This window comes from Gopherus flavomarginatus, chromosome 7, assembly GCF_025201925.1.
Source record: "Gopherus flavomarginatus isolate rGopFla2 chromosome 7, rGopFla2.mat.asm, whole genome shotgun sequence".
Classification (NCBI taxonomy): domain Eukaryota; kingdom Metazoa; phylum Chordata; order Testudines; family Testudinidae; genus Gopherus; species Gopherus flavomarginatus.
The window spans coordinates 61,011,528-61,028,914 of NC_066623.1; the positions used below are offsets into that span (position 1 = coordinate 61,011,528).

Consider the following 17,387-nt stretch of genomic DNA (forward strand, 5'->3'; position numbering starts at 1 on the left):
AGCCCTGATCCCTCTCCTTCCCTCCGAACCCCTTGGTCCCAGTCCAGAGCACCCTCCTGCACCCCAACCCCACCCCAGAGTGTGCACCCCCAGCCAGAGCCCTCACCCCTCTACCCCAACTCCCAGTTTTGTGAGCATTCATGGCCCCCCCATACAGTTTCCATACCTAGATATGGCCCTTGGGCCAAAGAGTTTGCCCACCCCTGCTCCATCCCCTCACCCACACCCAAGCTGTTACTTTGGGCATCTTAAAATATTTTAGGAACAGAGGCACTGCCAGTGTGGGGATAAGATTGGAAAGGACTGGCAATGGCTGGTACATGGAGCCTTTAGTCTCTAGGACAGCAATTCCAGTACTGACAATCCCAAGTGTTCAAAAAAATTACAAGTCAGGCCCCAAAACATCATGGGATTGGCCTAAAAATCACAAGAGTTTAAACATAATAAATGTTGGGTTCCTTGTGTGAGTCTTCCAGTGTTGGAGACTTCACCATTCACGTTTCCAAGCTTTTCTCTGCAATCAAATTAGAAACTTACTGTTTTGTAATGAAAACTGAGTTTCGTAGGTAATATGACTCCAGAAGTTGGGGGCTTTATGAACTCCGCCCCCAAAAATCACAAGATTCACAATGAAATCGTGAGAATTCAAATCTAGCCCAGAGTGGCAAGTGTACAAAGGTAGGCCCAGGTCCTAAAGCTGAATCCATCAGCACCTGGGCCAAGTCCTATTGACTATAGCAGGACCCTGGGCAGGATTAAGTCTCTGCATGAAGTACCGGGGTTTTTGTTACCATCTAATGCTGGTTTGGTGCCCTATGAAATGGTGGACTCCCTCCAGTTTTTTAAATACACAAATGGCCATCTCAGAAGTCATCCCTTCCTTCGGCACTACTCAGCAGCCTACTTGCTAGTCCCAGCAGAGAAGCCAAGGACCAAAACAACATGAAAAGAAAATTCTTTTCTTTACTAGTGGCCATAGTTAAGGCTCATTGGCAGGGCAGCTTACACAGCTACTGCTCATGCTGCAACTATTCACTGGTTAAGTAGAGAACTTCAGGCTCCAGGACTATTTAGACTGTAAACTCTGTAGGGCAGGGCGTGTCCATTTATTCTGTTTGTACAGCACCTGGCACAACAGGGCCCCAATCCTCACTTTTAATAAAAATATATTTTTTAATGGAGATACCACACTAGGGTGAAAAAAATGACCCACCTAGCTCTGTGTCATCTTTCAGCCAGTGACCAGTTCCCAGATACTTCAGAAGAAGGCAGAACACATCCATAATGCACCTGCCTGTCCAATACCAGGGTGGAGAGAAGTGAGAACTTTCTTCCTGACCCAGCTGATGACATTAGGTTACATCCTGAAGCATGAGGATTGATAGTTCTTATGATTTGCAATCCTCACCAAAGTAACTGCAGATGCAATTCTTAACACACAAAAAATTTAGCCAGGAAGCATTTAGGGCTTCTATAGATATAACAAACCCACATAAGCATACTACCTAAAGGCACACATGCCTTACCAGTTCCACAACTACCATGCATCTTAGACCATATACTGACTGCAACCTTAACTCTGCACCCCCTTTCACTCTTCTGCACACACCCCTTTACCACATTATCCCATCATCACAGTGGATGTTTGGTGGTGTAGTTTAGTACAGCAATGCATGCAGAAGAGGGGTTAAATGGGGTGATGGAAAGCAGGCATCCATAGAAGGGCAGAGTTAAGGCCACAGGGACATGGGACCTGCAAAATCAAACCCAATATAATGGTAGCAGATGGATTTTGGAAAATTAAACTAATACAATAACAAGAGGAAGCAGCACCCATTTTTCTTTTGACCAGCCTTTAGCTTATTCAGCTAGTCATGAGATGTAAATTCCATGCCATCAGGGACTCTGCAGTCACAGGGGTGGCTGCCCTGTGCATTTGATAAACTAATCCAGGGAGGTGGAAGGTCACTGGTTGCTCTCAGTGACTTAAACAGGTGCAGCAGGCACTGACCTTGCATATCTTGCAGCAGATTTTTATCCCTTTGATTTCTGTATCAGGCTGATGACATTCCCAGAAGCAGGTTTTTGATTCCTATGCACCCAATTTACTTTATAACGAATAAATATTGAAAGAGAGGTGCGGGGCTTGCTTTGAAGAAGCTGCCAGGTCAAGGGTAGATGATTGCTGGTTTTGAAGTGGTTTTCAAAAGCAGCGAAGGCTAGCAGTTATCTCTGGGTTGCACTGCAATGCAGGTTTTTGAGGGGTTGGGTTTTTTTAAACCCCCATCTGGCACTGAAAATCTTAATCAGCAGTTCTCAAACTTCATTGCACTACCATCCCGTTCCGACAAGATATCCTAGATGACTCAGTCCGGGCTGGAGCTGCAGCCAGAGCCCAAGCACTGCTGCTCCACTGCCCCAGGTAGAGGCAGACCCTGAGCCCTGCCATGCTTTGGCTTCAGCCCTGGGCCCCCAGCGAGTTTAATGCTGGCCCTGACAACCCCAGTAAAATGGGCTTAGCTGATCCCTGTGTGTGTGTGTGTGTCAATGATACATTTAGGATAGTGGGGAACTAGTGATCTCTGAAAGCAGAGAGGGGAAATGTGGGGCCAGATGGGGCCAAGGGAAAAAAAACAAAAATCGGGAAAAAAAAACAAAAAAAACCCAAACATCACTTATGTTTCCTGCACATCCCCTCACCCTTAACTCTTCATCTTGGCAGCCCAGTTGCAACTCCCTTTGCTGGTACATCAGCCTGTGCTATTGGTCTTTTACCCACTCAGTTAGGTGCCCCACAGTTCAATGGGGAAAACAGCAGGAATCACAGCTACCCTATCTTGTCCCAGTTCTGTAGGCCAGCAAAGCCTCAGCACAAAGTCTTTTCTTCCAGGTTGGCACCTCTTCCCAGGCCTCAGAGTCTGAAACTCCCTTCACTACACTTTGCAAAAAAAAAGGGAATTACAACATAAGCCTCCTTTAACCCTGAAGCGCTCCTGCCTCTGGAAGACCCAGCTTTCTAAGGCTCCTGCTGGCCTGAATACAGACCTTTTAAAGAGGCAAAGCATCAGCAGTGAGCTAGAGTCCCAGCCCCAAACTCTGGATAAGAGTGGTGGATGGTGGTGCAATGTAACCCACAGCACTAGTGCACACTCACAGCCAACAATGAGAGACTCTCTCACTGGTCCAGAGGCAGGTGGGCTGGAGAGGTAAGGAGTGTTGCAGGGGAGGGGAAAGAAAAGGAGACGTGGGATTGTGGATGTGGAAAGTGAAAATACAGCACCATTCCCTCCATGTAAACTCCTACTCTAGTGTGTAGCTCCCACTATCCCTAGAGGTCCCCAGCAAGCAGAAGCCCATCACTGCTGTCTGGAACCAGCTGCATGCAGAAGTGGTGGGCTGTGTTTTGGATCTATACTAAGTCACTGTCAGGTTTCAGTCAGGGATCCTGGAATAGGTGCTGATTGTAGGGAATGGATTCCAATGAGAAATAATCTCTGCATCTCTTCCTGTAACAAGGACATGGGTAAGTTGTACAGCTCCACAACATGTGAGCAGGGCCGGCTTTAGGAAGTGCAGCGCCCAATTCGAACACTTTCGGCGGGGCCCTGGCAGGGATGACTTAAAAAGAAAAAAGTGTAAAAAAAAGCCTTCCATTTCTTCCATGTATTATTTACTTTCCATAACTATATAAATAATAAAATTGTATATTATGTACATTGCATCATATATGCTGTGATTGGTTATTAATGACGGCTGTTTCACATGTGTGGGTCCCTGCCACTCCCTGGGGGGCATGTGTGGGTTCCCGCTGCTTCCTGCCCCTCTCATTGAAGCAGGTGTGCAGGTTACTGGCCTGGGAACTGCAGGGCAGCAGTGGACCTGGGGCTGGTTTGAGGCAGGGCAGGGGCTGACTGGAGGTAGGGTCTGGCTGCAGGCAGGGCAAGGGGTGCGGCGCTGGCTGGAGACAGGGGAGTGTGGGGCGGGCTGGCTTCAGGCAGGGCCACAGGGGGGTGCAGCAGGGGTTGGCAGGGCTGGAGACAGGGCGGGCAGTGCAGGGCTGGTGCGGGCAGGGATGTGTGGCAGGGGTTGGCTGGAGACAGGACAGGGGGTTTGGTAGGGGCTGGCTGTGGGCAGGGGGTGCAGAGCTGGCTGCAGGCAGCGGGGGGCGGGGCTGATGCGGGCAGGGCAGGGGGTGCAGCAGAGGCAGCTGGAGCCCCGGCCCTTTAAAAAGCCCCCAAGGCCCCTGCTATCCCAGGGATCTGGGGGCTATTTAAAGGGCCCGGGACTCCCCTGCTTCTACCCTGCCCCGGACCTTTTAAATAGCCGTGGGAGCCCTGGGGAATGCATGGGGGCAACGGGGCTCTGGCGGCTATTTAAAGGACCGAGGTGGCAGAGGCAGCTGGAGCCCTGGCCCTTTAAATAGCCCCCAGAGCCCCCTGCTACCCCAGGGCTCTGGGGGCTATTTAAAGGGCCTGGAGCTCCAGCCGGGGGCACGGGGCTTGCGGCGCTCCGGCTGGAGCTCAAGCCGGGGCCACGGGACTTACCGCGCTCCGGCCAGAGCTCCAGCCGGGGCCGCGGGGCTTGTCGCGCTCTGGTCAGAGCTCCAGCCAGGGGAGCGGGGCCGTGGGGCTTGTGGCGCTCTGGTCAGAGCTCCAGCTGAGAGAGCGGGGCTGTGGAGCAGCCACGCTCCCGCCGGCGCTTTGGTCAGAGGAGCGGGGCCATGGAAGACCCCGGAGCAGACCGCAGCCAGGGTAAGTAAAAAAATTTAAAAGGTGCCTAAAGCGCGGGGCCCTCTTAGGCGCAGGGCCCGATTCCCAGGAATCGGGCGAATCGGCCTAAAGCTGGCCCTGCATGCGAGGCCAATAGTCTTAGAGGGAGCCAGGCATAGCTCAGCCAGGTTCTGTGTGTAGCAGATCTGACTCACTGCCACAGCACCTCCTGCTGGTCATCCAGGAATTAGCTCAATTCCAGCACTAAGTGCCTCCTGCTGGCTAGTGTCTTGCCTGCCACAGGCCCCATGTCCCACCTGGACCCCAGTGCTCCTTACCCTGGGATTCTGCCCCACCGCAGTGCCCACACTCTGGGTCTCCCCTCCCAGGGGAACCCCCAACTCTCTATGCCCACCTTGCCTCAGTGGCAACTGCCAGTCATCATCTAGCCCCCATTCTCTGAGGCAAACTGTAGTCTGTAATAGCCACTCATCACTGGCAAGGGGATTTGGACCTGCTCCCTTTCTTGGCCCTGGTGTCTCCCTGCAGCCCCTGTATCTCCTTTTGCCTACAACAAGATCTCAGCTTGGGGATTCACCAGAGCTGCGCTGCGCTGCGCTGCTTCAGGTACCCTGTCTCACTAGGTCCTTCTCACACAAAAGCTGGAGTGAGACCAACCAAAATCCTCCCTTAGCCCTTATATCAGGGCCAGCTGTGGCCTAACTGGATGTGGTCACAGCTGTGGCTGCCTCTTCAATCAGCCTACCTTTTCCCCTAGGAGCGGGGTAATTGCCCCACTACACTGTGCATATTGTTTCTGATCCTTGGTCCGTTCATGTATCCGGGCGGAGTTCTTCTCGGCGGCGTCCACTGGCTCCCTTGACGCCTTCGAGGAGCAGTGGGCGCTGTCCGGGGTTCTCTGCTCGGTGTCCCCGTCAGGTTCCCTTTTTATGACCCTTTGACCGCACTCCTGTCCCTGTTCTTTTATTAGTTGTCCGCGGAACTCAGTCGGGTTTTTGGGGTCCTGTAGATCCTCCCCTTAGGCTGGGGGGAGGGATCCTTTAGCAGGGGTGGGCTTCCGTCCGCCTACTTCCCGGAACCCAATAGGTACACTGTGCACATGCAGCTAGTTTTGCCAATGCACCTTTAACCCTTGGCAGGTTATCCTTGGACTGAGCAGCAGCTGTGAGTTGTGCCAGTTTATGTTGGAGCAGGCTGAGAACACCACACTTGTTCTCTTTATGACTTAGGCAACATAAGCACTGGGGTCACCTACAATGACATGGTAGGGCACGAATTCTCCACTGTGCCATTCAGACTTTGTCCTTGTTAATGAAGATATGGGGAGAAATGTTATTAAAGAAGGTGAGCAGGTCATGTTGGTCTAGGATTAGAATAATTAATGCTAATTAAAAGGTGTAAAGAGGCCTGTCTGAAGAACTTGGTGTTGCAACCCCATCCTTATCTGCTTATTGTTTGTATAAACAGTCTCATCACTCTGAGCTTCTCAATTCCTCATTTGAAATAAGTCCTTTCCTTGCTCTCTTTGCCTTCACTGAAATGGGACTTTTCTGCCCTTCATGGAGCAACAGCATAAACATAATCCCTTCCACAGGTGACCAAACTGAGGTCCCTGATTTCTCTGCGGCCATCCTGGGTGGAGGAAATTGTCAGCTAGTGAAGTGTGCATACAAGTGTCCTACAGGGAGCAGACTCCCTCCGGTAGATAATTCACTGGAAGTAAGGCAGGTGGAAAACCTAAGTTGGAGTTCTATTCTCACCTGGAAGAGACTTTGCTGCAGGTCCTGTTTTCTGTTTCATAATGGGAGATACTTTTTCTTGAAAGAGCAGGAATAGGAAAGACCAAGAAGACCCCAGAATTTGGGGGACAGCCCCTCAAGGGAAAGGAGCCCAAGAAAGCCCCATGATTCATTGTTGTAAGAAGGTGTCAAGGAGACTCCATGCACCTCACTGCTGAACAGAAGGAAACTGGGCCATACTGGGGAGATCCTTGTGAAATCTGAGAAGGTGAAAGTCAGTGAATCCATCCTGAGGGTAATTGGACGGATTTTCAGAAGATGTTACATCACCTCACAGAGCAGTTGGGTGGGTCATGATTAGACATTGGCCTAAATAACAGAGAGTACCAGTATGCACTGGGATGGTGTGACTTTACCCACAGAGGTTCCGAATGCAATTTCCAGCTCTCCTATGGGAGGAGTCACACTCATGCTATTGTAGGAGTTACAATAATCACACCAGTACAGTACATACACATGTTGCAAAAATGCCTACAAGCTGAAGAACGAAAGAACAGGGGTAAGGTGCCATTCTGCTCTGAAAAGTGACTAGAGAAATGGCTTAATATGTTTCCATGGTTATTGCTTGCCACTGACTTCCAGATGCAGATCCTCTTCTGTTGTAAATTGGCAATTTAGAGCCAGATTGGTACCTCAGCTGAAGTCAGCAGGTGTACACTGATTGCTGGGGATCTGGCCCTCAATTTGGTCACTTACCAACAGAAAGGATGATGGATTTCTTCCTAACTGAGTCGTGATCTGAGAGTCATGCATGTGACAGTCATGGCAAAAATGCAGTGTCACGCAGAGGTTACCTAGCCCCTCATGGGACTGAGATTAGTCGAGAGCTCCTGGGTGGATCTGTAATCAGAAATATTTTTCACTGTGTTTCCAAACTGTAATGTATAGCTCTGTCTCCAGCATTTCATGGGGCACAATGTGTAGCACCTCTGTCTTCTCTGCTAATTAATTAGAATTAGCAGTGTTTTGCTGCTCCATACCTGCCCTAGAATCCCGTGATAGATCAGATTGGAAGGGCAGGTAATGTGGCCAGATGACGTGTAGTGTTTGGGGAGACAGAGGAATAATGAGGGGGGAACTTGTGATGTACCTCAGCCAGGACCATGATTGAAGAAGAACATCTTGATTCCCATGGGGGATTCTGATTCTTATCACCCTGGAGATAATTCACCCTAAACTGCTGGCATTCCCCACTCCACATGGCACCAGACTGTTAGCACCACGCCTCATGCCAGCACTGGTGGTCCCACCACACCTGGGACAGGGGGCCAGTAGCTGCAGTTCCGAAGCATTGTTTGATCTGGCTCTGGCTGAAGGGACCTGCCAATCCCTTCCTGAGCCTCCCAACTGCAGAGTGATACGAATCACCCTGCCTCCCTTGGGCGTCCCTGCTGAGGATGTAAAAAGACCTGATGCCCTTGCTCCCAGCACCTTCCAAGAACACGAGGAAAACTGTTCCTGCGTCCTTGCATGGGTGGTGAGAAGAATGCAGAAACCCAGGTGAGTCACATGTCTGTGACTGATTCAAAACGTGCTGTGAGTCATCTGTGCTTCTGCAACATTTGCTCTGACAAACCAAGAATCCCAATCATGAGGCATCATGTGAATGCTGGCAACTGTGACAATGACATTATAGTGCACAAGACAGGCATAGCTCGCCAGTGCAAGGGTCTGGATCCAATGCCCATTGTTGAAGTCAACGGAAAGACTCCTTCTGATTCAATGGACACTTGATCAGGCCCTATAAGAAGGTTTCGAAAACCATAAGACCAAGGCAGGGGTTCCAAAACTTATCTCTCAGCCTACATGTCCCTCACCTGGACTGATACGACTGTTGGCACTGAGGGGAGGCCCATGCAATGTTGTCACTGAGGGGAGGCTTTATAGCTGGGCAATGCCAAAGAAAGAAAGTGGCATTCTGATGACAGCACTTGCTACTCTCATCAAATGTATTGGCTGGGAATGGGCTTGTTAACTGAAATGGGGATTTCTGAGCCTCCTGTAGGTCTCCACCACCATGCTGCTTTGGAAAAGTGAAGTGACACCATTAGCCAAGATGGGAGTCTGGTTTCCACATAAGTTTCACAGGAGAACTCGAGTATATAACAGTAAATGTGCCCAATCTTATTTCCAATGAAATCAATGGCAAAGCTCTCATTGACTTAAATGGGATCGGAAGCAGGAGCAGGTTCCATTGCCCTTCCTTCAACATCCCACCAGTACAGAATGGTCTTTACAAACTCTGGATTCTAGCTAGTCAGTAGCCTTGGTGGTAGCCAAGAACACTGGTTGGAGCTACTTGTTATTACTGAACCCCATCACACAAATATCAATGCACCACCACAAGGAATGGCTTGTATAGAGTATAAGTAAAACAACAGGACCAACTCTCCACCTCACCCAACTCCGTTCAGCCATCAAGAGATGGGCACAGTGCAGGTTGCAGATGCTAGATCCCACGTCATGTGGGATTGGCATAAATTGGCAAGGGCAGCTCTCATTCATATCAGTGGCGTATGGTCCCTCTGGGATCTTACACCAGCGGATGATTGGCTGTAGCATAGCTCTAGTCCGCCATGCTCCTTCATGCCCCCAACCCACCCTATAAATGCCCTTTCTGACTCCACTGGCTTTACCAGTTCTATGCCAGTGGATAGCTCCCTTGCACAGGGAATTCTCCATTAGCCAGTTCAAGTCCACTGCGTCACATGCACAAAGTGGACCTAATGGACCAGAGAATCTGGCCCAGAATGTGTTATGCAGGACACAGCATAACACAGCAAAACCATTGGGATTTTTTTTCACTGACACCCAATCTTGTGAGCAAACAACGCCAGTGTCCCTTCAGTCTACCAAAAGCACATTCAGCAGTCATGTTGCACCTGCTCAGCCAGTGATAGAATCTTTCCTTGGTGCTGTCAAAGTGGCCAGCAGGGGTGGCTCCAGGCCTCAGCACACCAAGCGCCTGCTTGGGGCGGCAAGTCACTGGGGGCACTTTGCCAGCGCTGTGAGGACGGTAGGCAGGCTGCCTTCAGCAGCTTGCCTGCGGAGGGTCCCAGCGGCTTGCCTGCGGGACCAGCGGACCCTCCGCAGGCAAGCCACCGAAGGCAGCCTGCCTGTCGTGCTTGGGGTGGCAAAATGCCTAGAGCCGCCCCTGGTGGCCAGTGTACAGTTTCATGAGCCAGGGGGCAGCCTGGGTCATCCAGGATCTCTACTGGCATATCAACCTTGTCAGTGATAATCTGCCAGTCAGGAAAGAATCTCCTTGCTTGTGGCTTTCTGAACAGTCCTGTGTTCTTAAAGATGCACACATCATGAACCTTCCCTGACCAGCCAACACTGATGTTTATGAGGCATCCCCAGTGACCCACCAATGCTTGCAGAACCATAGAAAAATAGCCCTTTCGGTTGCCGTACTCTGTGGCAAGCGTGTCTGGTGCCACAATAGGGATATGCATGCTATCTATTGCTGCAGCTTGGGAATCCCCTTGCTACAAAGCCACCCCTGTGTCCTGCACATTTCTGAGAGTCACAGGCCTGCATAGCAGGAGATAATTAATGGCTCTGTACACCTCCAAAATGACTTCCCACTGACTGGTAGTAATCCAGCATTGCAAGTTTCTGCAGTGCCATTGCCACTCACTTTGCCACTGTCAGTGCAGCTCTCTCATTTTGATGTTCCTGTGCACACAGATCCAAAAATGTGGCCTCACGTATCCGAAAGTTCTGCAGCCGCTGCTCATCATCTCAAGCCTGCATTATGCTGCCATCCCACCTGTCAATGATTGTTTCTCGGGCCCAGAAGCAGCACTCCCACATCTGCAGCTGCTTTGTGAATGTCACCAATAACCTTGAATTGATTCTTGCTGTGTCCCACAGCAATCTATCCTCCAAGAAGTAGTCACGTTCCCCACTGATTCAGTTTTTCTTACAGATCTGCAGTCGCCAGAGGATTGTGCGTCTTGTGCTTGCAACACTCCTGACAATAATGCAGAGCTGTGCAGGCTCCATGCTTCTGTAAGAGATGGACAGTGAGGAGGGTCATGTAGGTTTGTAGGATTTTTTTAAAAAGGCACAAAATTATGGGCTATACCTGACATTATGGGATGGAGACAGATGCACACAGGGAAGTTGACCCCTTGCTCCTAGTCACCCTGCATGACTCATGTCAGCCCCATCATGTATTACCAAAACTACACACACTAGGATACGTACACATGGTGCACCACACTGTACACCGACACAAACACTCTCACACTGTAGCACCAGCTCAAGAAGCCAAGTATGCACATGCACAAATGCTATACTAACTGCAACAACTTGATGCAGATGTAATTTACGTCAACCAAAGTTTGTACAGTAGACATGGCCTGAGAAGATCCAGAGAGATGAAATCACTTGCTGAAGGCCACAGAACAATTCAGCGTCACTGGAAACAGGATTAAGACTCCGGAGTTCCTGACTCTCAGCCCCATGCTCAATCCACTAGGGATTATCTCCAGAGGCATTGATTCTGTGTGTGCAAATCTGGAGGCTATTGCTACAGCTACCTCAGGGAAGAGGGGACTAGTAAGCCAGACTTCAAAGGAGTGACCTTGTATTAATGATTCCTGTCTTTCTTCTGATGTATCCAGTGTAATGTGATACCAAGAATCAAAACACAGTTGCAAAAAGTGGTGAGTTTAATATTTCTAATCTAATGGTGCCACCTGCTGTCATGGAACACAAATTGCTTTTAGCCATTAGAAACTAAGTATCGGGGGTAGTCGAGTTACTCAGTATCCACAAAAACAATGAGGAATCTATTGGCACCTTAAAGACTAACATCTATTTGAGCATAAGCTTTCGTGGGTAAAAAACCCACTTCTTCAGACGCATGGAGTGAAAATTACAGATGCAAGCATAAATATATACACTGGCACATGAAGAAAAGGGCGTTACCTTATCTGTGGAAAACCAGTGTTGACAAGGCCACTCCAGTCAGGGTGGATGTGGTCCACTCCCAATAACTGATGGGGAGGTGTCAATACCAAGAAAGGGAAATTGCTTCTGTAGTGATCCAGCCACTACCAGTCCCTATTCAAGCCCAAATTAATGGTGTTAAATTTGCAAATGAATTGTAGCTCTGCAGTTTCTCTTTGAAGTCTGTTTTTGAAGTTTTTTTGTTGAAGGATGGCTACTTGTAAATCTGTTACAGAATGTCCAGGGAGATTGAAGTGATCTCCTACCGGCTTTTGTATGTTACCATTCCTGATGTCTGATTTGTGTCCATTTATTCTTTTATGTAGAGACAGTCTGGTTTGGCCAATGTACACGGCAGAGGGGCATTGCTGGCATATGTCACATTAGTAGATGTGCAGGTGAATGAGCCACTGATGGTGTGGCTGTTGTGGTTGTGTCCTCTGATGGTGTCGCTAGAATAGGGAACAGAGTAGGCAATGGAGTTTGTTACAGGGATTGGTTCCTGGGTTAGTGTTTCTGTGGTGTGGTGTGTAGTTGCTCGTATTTGCTTCAGATTGGGGGGCTGTCTGTAAGCGAGGACTGGTCTGCCTCCCAAGGTCTGTGAGAATGAGGGATCATTTTCCAGGATAGGTTGTAGATCATTGATGATGTGTTGGAGAGGTTTTAGCGGGGGGCTGTACGTGATGGCCAGTGGTGTTCTGTTATTTTCCTTGTTGGGCCTGTCTTGTTGTAGGTGACTTCTGGGTACCCATCTCATTCTGTCAATCTGTTTCTTCACTTCCCCAGGTGGGTATTGTAGTTTTAAGAATGCTTGATAAAGATCTTGTAGGTGTTTGTCTTGTGTGAGGGATTGGAGCAAATGTGGTTGTATCTTAGGGCTTGGCTGTAGACAATGGATTGTGTGATGTGCCTGGATGGAAGCTGGAGGCATGTAGGTAAGAATAGTGGTCAGGAGGCTTCCAGTATAGGGTGGTGTTTACGTTACTCTCACTTATTTGCACTGTAGTGTCCAGGAAGTGGATCTCTTGTGTGGACTGGTCCAGGCAGAGGTTGATGGTGGGGTAGAAATTGTTGAAATCCAGGTGGAATTCCTCAAGGGCTTCTTTTCCATGGGTCCAGATAATGAAGATATCATCAATGTAGTGCAAGTAGAGGAGGGGCGCTAGGGGATGTGAGCTGAGGAAGCGTTGTTCTAAGTCAGCCATAAAAATGTTGGCATACTGTGGGGCCATGCGGGTACGCACAGCAGTGCTGCTGACTTGAAGGTATAAGTTGTCCCCAAATCTGAAATGGTTGTGGATGAGGACAAAGTCAAAAGGTTAGCCACCAGGTGTGCTGTGGCCTCACCAGGGATACTGTTCCTAATGGCTTGTAGTCCATCCTCATGTGAAATATTGGTGTAAGGAACTTCTACATCCATGGTGGCCAGGATGGTGTTTTCTGGAAGATCACCAATTCATTGTCGTTTCCGCAGGAAGTCAGTAGTGTTTTGAAGATAGCTAGGAGTGCTGGTAGTATAGGGTCTGAGGAGAGAGTCCAAATAGCCAGATAATCCTGTTGTAAGAGTGCCAATGCCTGAGATGATGGGGCATCCAGGATTTTCAGGTTTATGGATCTTGGGTAGCAGATAGAATACCCCTGGTCAGGGCTCTGGGGGTGTGTCCATGTAGATTTCTTCCTGTGCTTCTTTAGGGAGTTTCTTGAGCAAACGGTGTAGTTTCTTTTGGCACTCCTCAGTGGAATCAGAGGATAGTGGCCTGTAGAATGTGGTGCTGGAGAGTTGCCTGGCAGCCTCCTGTTCATAATTTGACCTGTTCTTGATGACTATAGCATCTCCTTTGTCAGCCCTTTGACTATAATATCAGAGTTGTTTCTGAGGCTGTGGATGGCATTGCGTTCTGTACGGCTGAGGTTATGGGGCAAGTGATGCTGTTTGTTCACAATTTCAGCCTGTGCACGTCTGCGGAAACACTCTATGTAGAAGTCCAGTCTATTATTTCAACCGTCAGGAGGAGTCCATACAGGAGTCACTCTCTTCATGTGCCAGTGTATACATTTATGCCTGTATCTATCATTTTCACTCCATGCATCTGAAGGAGTGGGTTTTTACTGATAAGAGATCATGCCCAAATAAATCTGTTAGTCTTTAAGGTGCCACCAGACTCCTCGTTTTTATTAGAAACTAACATTGTCAGGGTAATCCAGGCCTGCATTTTAACGTGATGTCATAGATTCTCAGCAGGTATGCACCCAGTTTCAAAGAATAGTAAGATTTGTTTACTCACATCTTTGCTGTGCTTCAAAGCTCAGACAAGATGCTGTAAATTAGAAATAAAATGTATAGGTCTAGTATGTGGGAGAGAGCGAGCCTGCTATTTTACACACATGCCATATTAAAAGGGAGGGGGGAATCTCAGAAGGTTTGGAGGTTCATGTTGATAAGAAACCATGTGTCTGGTAGCTTATCTGAGCTTTAGCCAAACTACCAGCAGTGGGCCTGCAAAACTGGAGCATTTCAGGTAGTTCTTGTTTCCAGCAACAGGCAGGAATACCATAGCAACAATGGGCCAGATTCATCCTCACTGTAGTTCCACAGACTTCCATAATAAAGTTATGTTAAGGATGAATGTGGCCCAGTGTACTTCCACTTGGACAGTACTAAGGATAAATATAGGGCAATTCTCCTTGGAAGATTTAATCAATACAAAAAGATCCCTTTCCTTTTCCCCACTCTATTCTTGTTGATATTTTACTAGAAGCTGTCTCTCCTGGAGACCTCAGTTACAGGTTTCAGAGTAGGCATTTCTATGTCCATGTCCAACACAGACTTTGAAATCAATTAGGTCATGTTTGTACACAGCTTTGCAAATATAAAGTGCTATATAGGTGCCAAGAATGGCTGAGTTCCTCCTGTTCAGATGTTGATGGACTATCTGTTTTCCTTTAATTAATCTATATTCTAAGTCACCATTCAAATAATTTCTATTTTTCTCTAGTTTTAAATCCAGTGAACCAGAAATTGTAAAACACACACACAAGGGTCTACATGCTTCCTTCCATTTCGGGCATAATTTTATCTGTTGTTTCCTTTTGTTTAATAGCTCCAGAGATGTAAAACCTTCCCATCCACAGAGTTCACTTGAAGGCTTATTAGCGTTCAAATAGTCATCTGGAGAGAGAATTAACTCTTCGATGTTTCTGGGACTTGATTTCTTCACCCTTATGAATAAAATATAAAGGAAGGATTTATTTATTTATTTTTGCTAGTTTTTATATAGAAAGATTATTTATCCTACAATTAAAGAAGTGCCAATAAAATATAGATAGAGGTTAAAATATGACTAGATATGGAATAATTAAAAATAATAGTCATTGAATGTCCATCTGCCACACTGAGTACGGGATGGTCAGATTCACCATTGCTCTAATACTCATATAATCATTTACACCAGTGCAAAGTGGAGCTGAATGCTACCATTTGGCTTTACATTGACTTTGCATTTGTTTTGCACTAGTGTGTATCATTAAACAAGGCCCTGGGCACTAGTGAATCAGACCACATGTCTTTTACAATATCTTCCCATTAAAACAATTTGAAACCTTAAAGTGCAGTTCTGGGCAAGACCCCTGCAGCTGTGGTGTTTGCCATGGAATTCACCTCTGGCTGCAGAATTGTGCTCTGCAAACTCAGTTCTCACCTTTTAGGGTTGTGGGGATGACGTTGAACACATTAACTTATACTACAGCCTATGTCAGCATAACTTATGTCACTCGTGGGTGTGTCTAAACCTATCCCCCCGAGAGACATAAGTTACACTGTCATAAGTGCCCATATGCACTGAGCTAGCTTCTCCAGGCAACACAGCTTCTGCCATTCACAGAGATGGTTTTATTATGCTGATGGGAGAACTCTCTCCTGTCCGTATAGACCATCTTCACCAGACATGCTCCAGCTGCATCAATACAGCTGCGCCGCTGCAGCGCTGTACATGTAGACATGCCCTTAATGTAAAGTGACGTAGGAGCACCTTTCTGACTTTACAGGCAGCCTGAAACAATAGTTCTGAGGGGTGTGATCTGCTCCACTTGTCTCAGACAGGCCTGTGTGGATTCCACAATTAGATGGCCATGGCATATGGCATTTCTCCAAGATGCCACAGGAATCTGTATTTCTGCAGCGGAATTCACCATTCTGCAGCTGCCTGGCACTTAACATACCATTTTTTGTCTCCCTGCCATTCTGGGACCTGCCTTCAGCTGAAGGGGGAGCTAACTGGATTACAGTGCAAACTCCCTGCATTGCATGGGCAGCAAGGGGTCTTGGAGCCTGAGCTGCAGTCCAGCTTGCAGCCTGAGAGTGGGTGAAGCCTGAAGTGTAAGCTGGCAAGCCGGGCTACCTAAAGAATAGAGCAGTAGCTGAGATTCAGAAGCCAGGGTGGTGAATTGATGCTGGTGCCTGTGATATTGCGCTCCATATGATTTTATGAAAATATGCTAATGAGCGTGAATATAATGTAACTGGAATATGCTTCATGCAAAAGGTCTCTTGTAAGGTATCATTACAAAGCTTATAATCTACTGAGTGTGATCATCCTATTTGTATAAATCGATCATTCTTGTATCTGAAACTAGAAATATGAAATATACCACTGAGGTTCTATTGTAATTATGCAAAGTGTGGGCCATTAATTGTTGTCTGGAATCTTGATGGCTCCCATAAACTAGGACAATTGGTTGTAAATGGCTCTGTTTACTTGCAAGCCTTCCTGTGAGTCAGGCCAGGAAGAATGAAGGCTTGGGGTCTCACAGGACATGTGACCATGTCACCTGGTACTGGAATCTATCTTCAACCTGGTGCTTTTCCATTTAGAAGGAGGGGTGGGGGCCCAGAGAGACAAAAGATTCCTGCCTTGTGCCGAAGCTATATAAGGGGATGGAACAAAACAAAGGAGGGTCCAGTCATGAAAAATCCCGTAATTACCAATTGAGCTGGAGCTAACAAGGATTGTACAAGGGGAAAGGATTGGGCCCACACTAGGCAGGAGTCCAGTCTGTGAAAGAAGCTTATTGGAACATCTCTGAGGGTGAGATTTTATCTGTAATCAGTTTCTTAATGTATTAGGGTTAGACTTGCGTGTTTAGTTTTATTCTGCTTGGTAACTTACTTTGTTCTGTCTGTTATTACTTGGAACCACTTAAATCCTACTTTTTATACTTAATAAAATCACTTTTGCTTATTAACTCAGAGAAAGTGATTAATCCCTGGGGGAGCAAACAGCTGTGCATATCTCTCTATCAGTGTTATAGAGGGCAGGCAATTTATGAGTTTACCCTGTATAAGCTTTATACAGACTAAATCAGATTCATTTGGGGTTTGGATCCCATTGGGAATTGGGTATCTGGGTGCTGGAGACAGGAGCACTTCTTAAGCTGTTTTCAGTTAAGTCTGCAGCTTTGGGACATACGGTTCAGATCCTGGGTCTGTGCTGGAGCAGACTGGTTTGTCTGGCTCAATAAGACATGGTTCTGGAGGCCCAAACTGGCAGGGAAAATGGGCTCAAAGGTAGTCTCAGCACATCAGGTGACAGTCCCTAGGGGTTTCTGTGATCAAATCCGTCACACTGCCTACAAGCTCTTCTTTTCCCTGGCGCGTATGAGCAGAAGGTGATTCTGTGCTGATTCTGACTTCAACGGGGCTCCTGCACTGGGAGCTCCTGAAGTGGGGACAGAGCTAATTGCAGGATTGTGACCATAAGCAAGAGAAGTGACTGGCTAGATTGTAGGATCCAGTATTTCCTCTGTGGCTTCCACAGCAAATGTGTTTTGTTTGAAGCTGATTTTGCTATGGGACAGGACTGGAAGCTCTTTACACCATTTAGGAAGCCTGAGGACAGGG

General features: G+C 47.7%; 1 protein-coding gene across 2 annotated transcripts in view; it reads right to left on the bottom strand.

Moving 5' to 3' along the window:
* The window catches only part of LOC127055794 (2-5A-dependent ribonuclease-like), an 821,333-nt gene that overhangs the window by 687,665 nt on the left and 116,281 nt on the right, over positions 1-17,387 (bottom strand). The gene's annotated exons all lie outside the window — the stretch shown is intronic.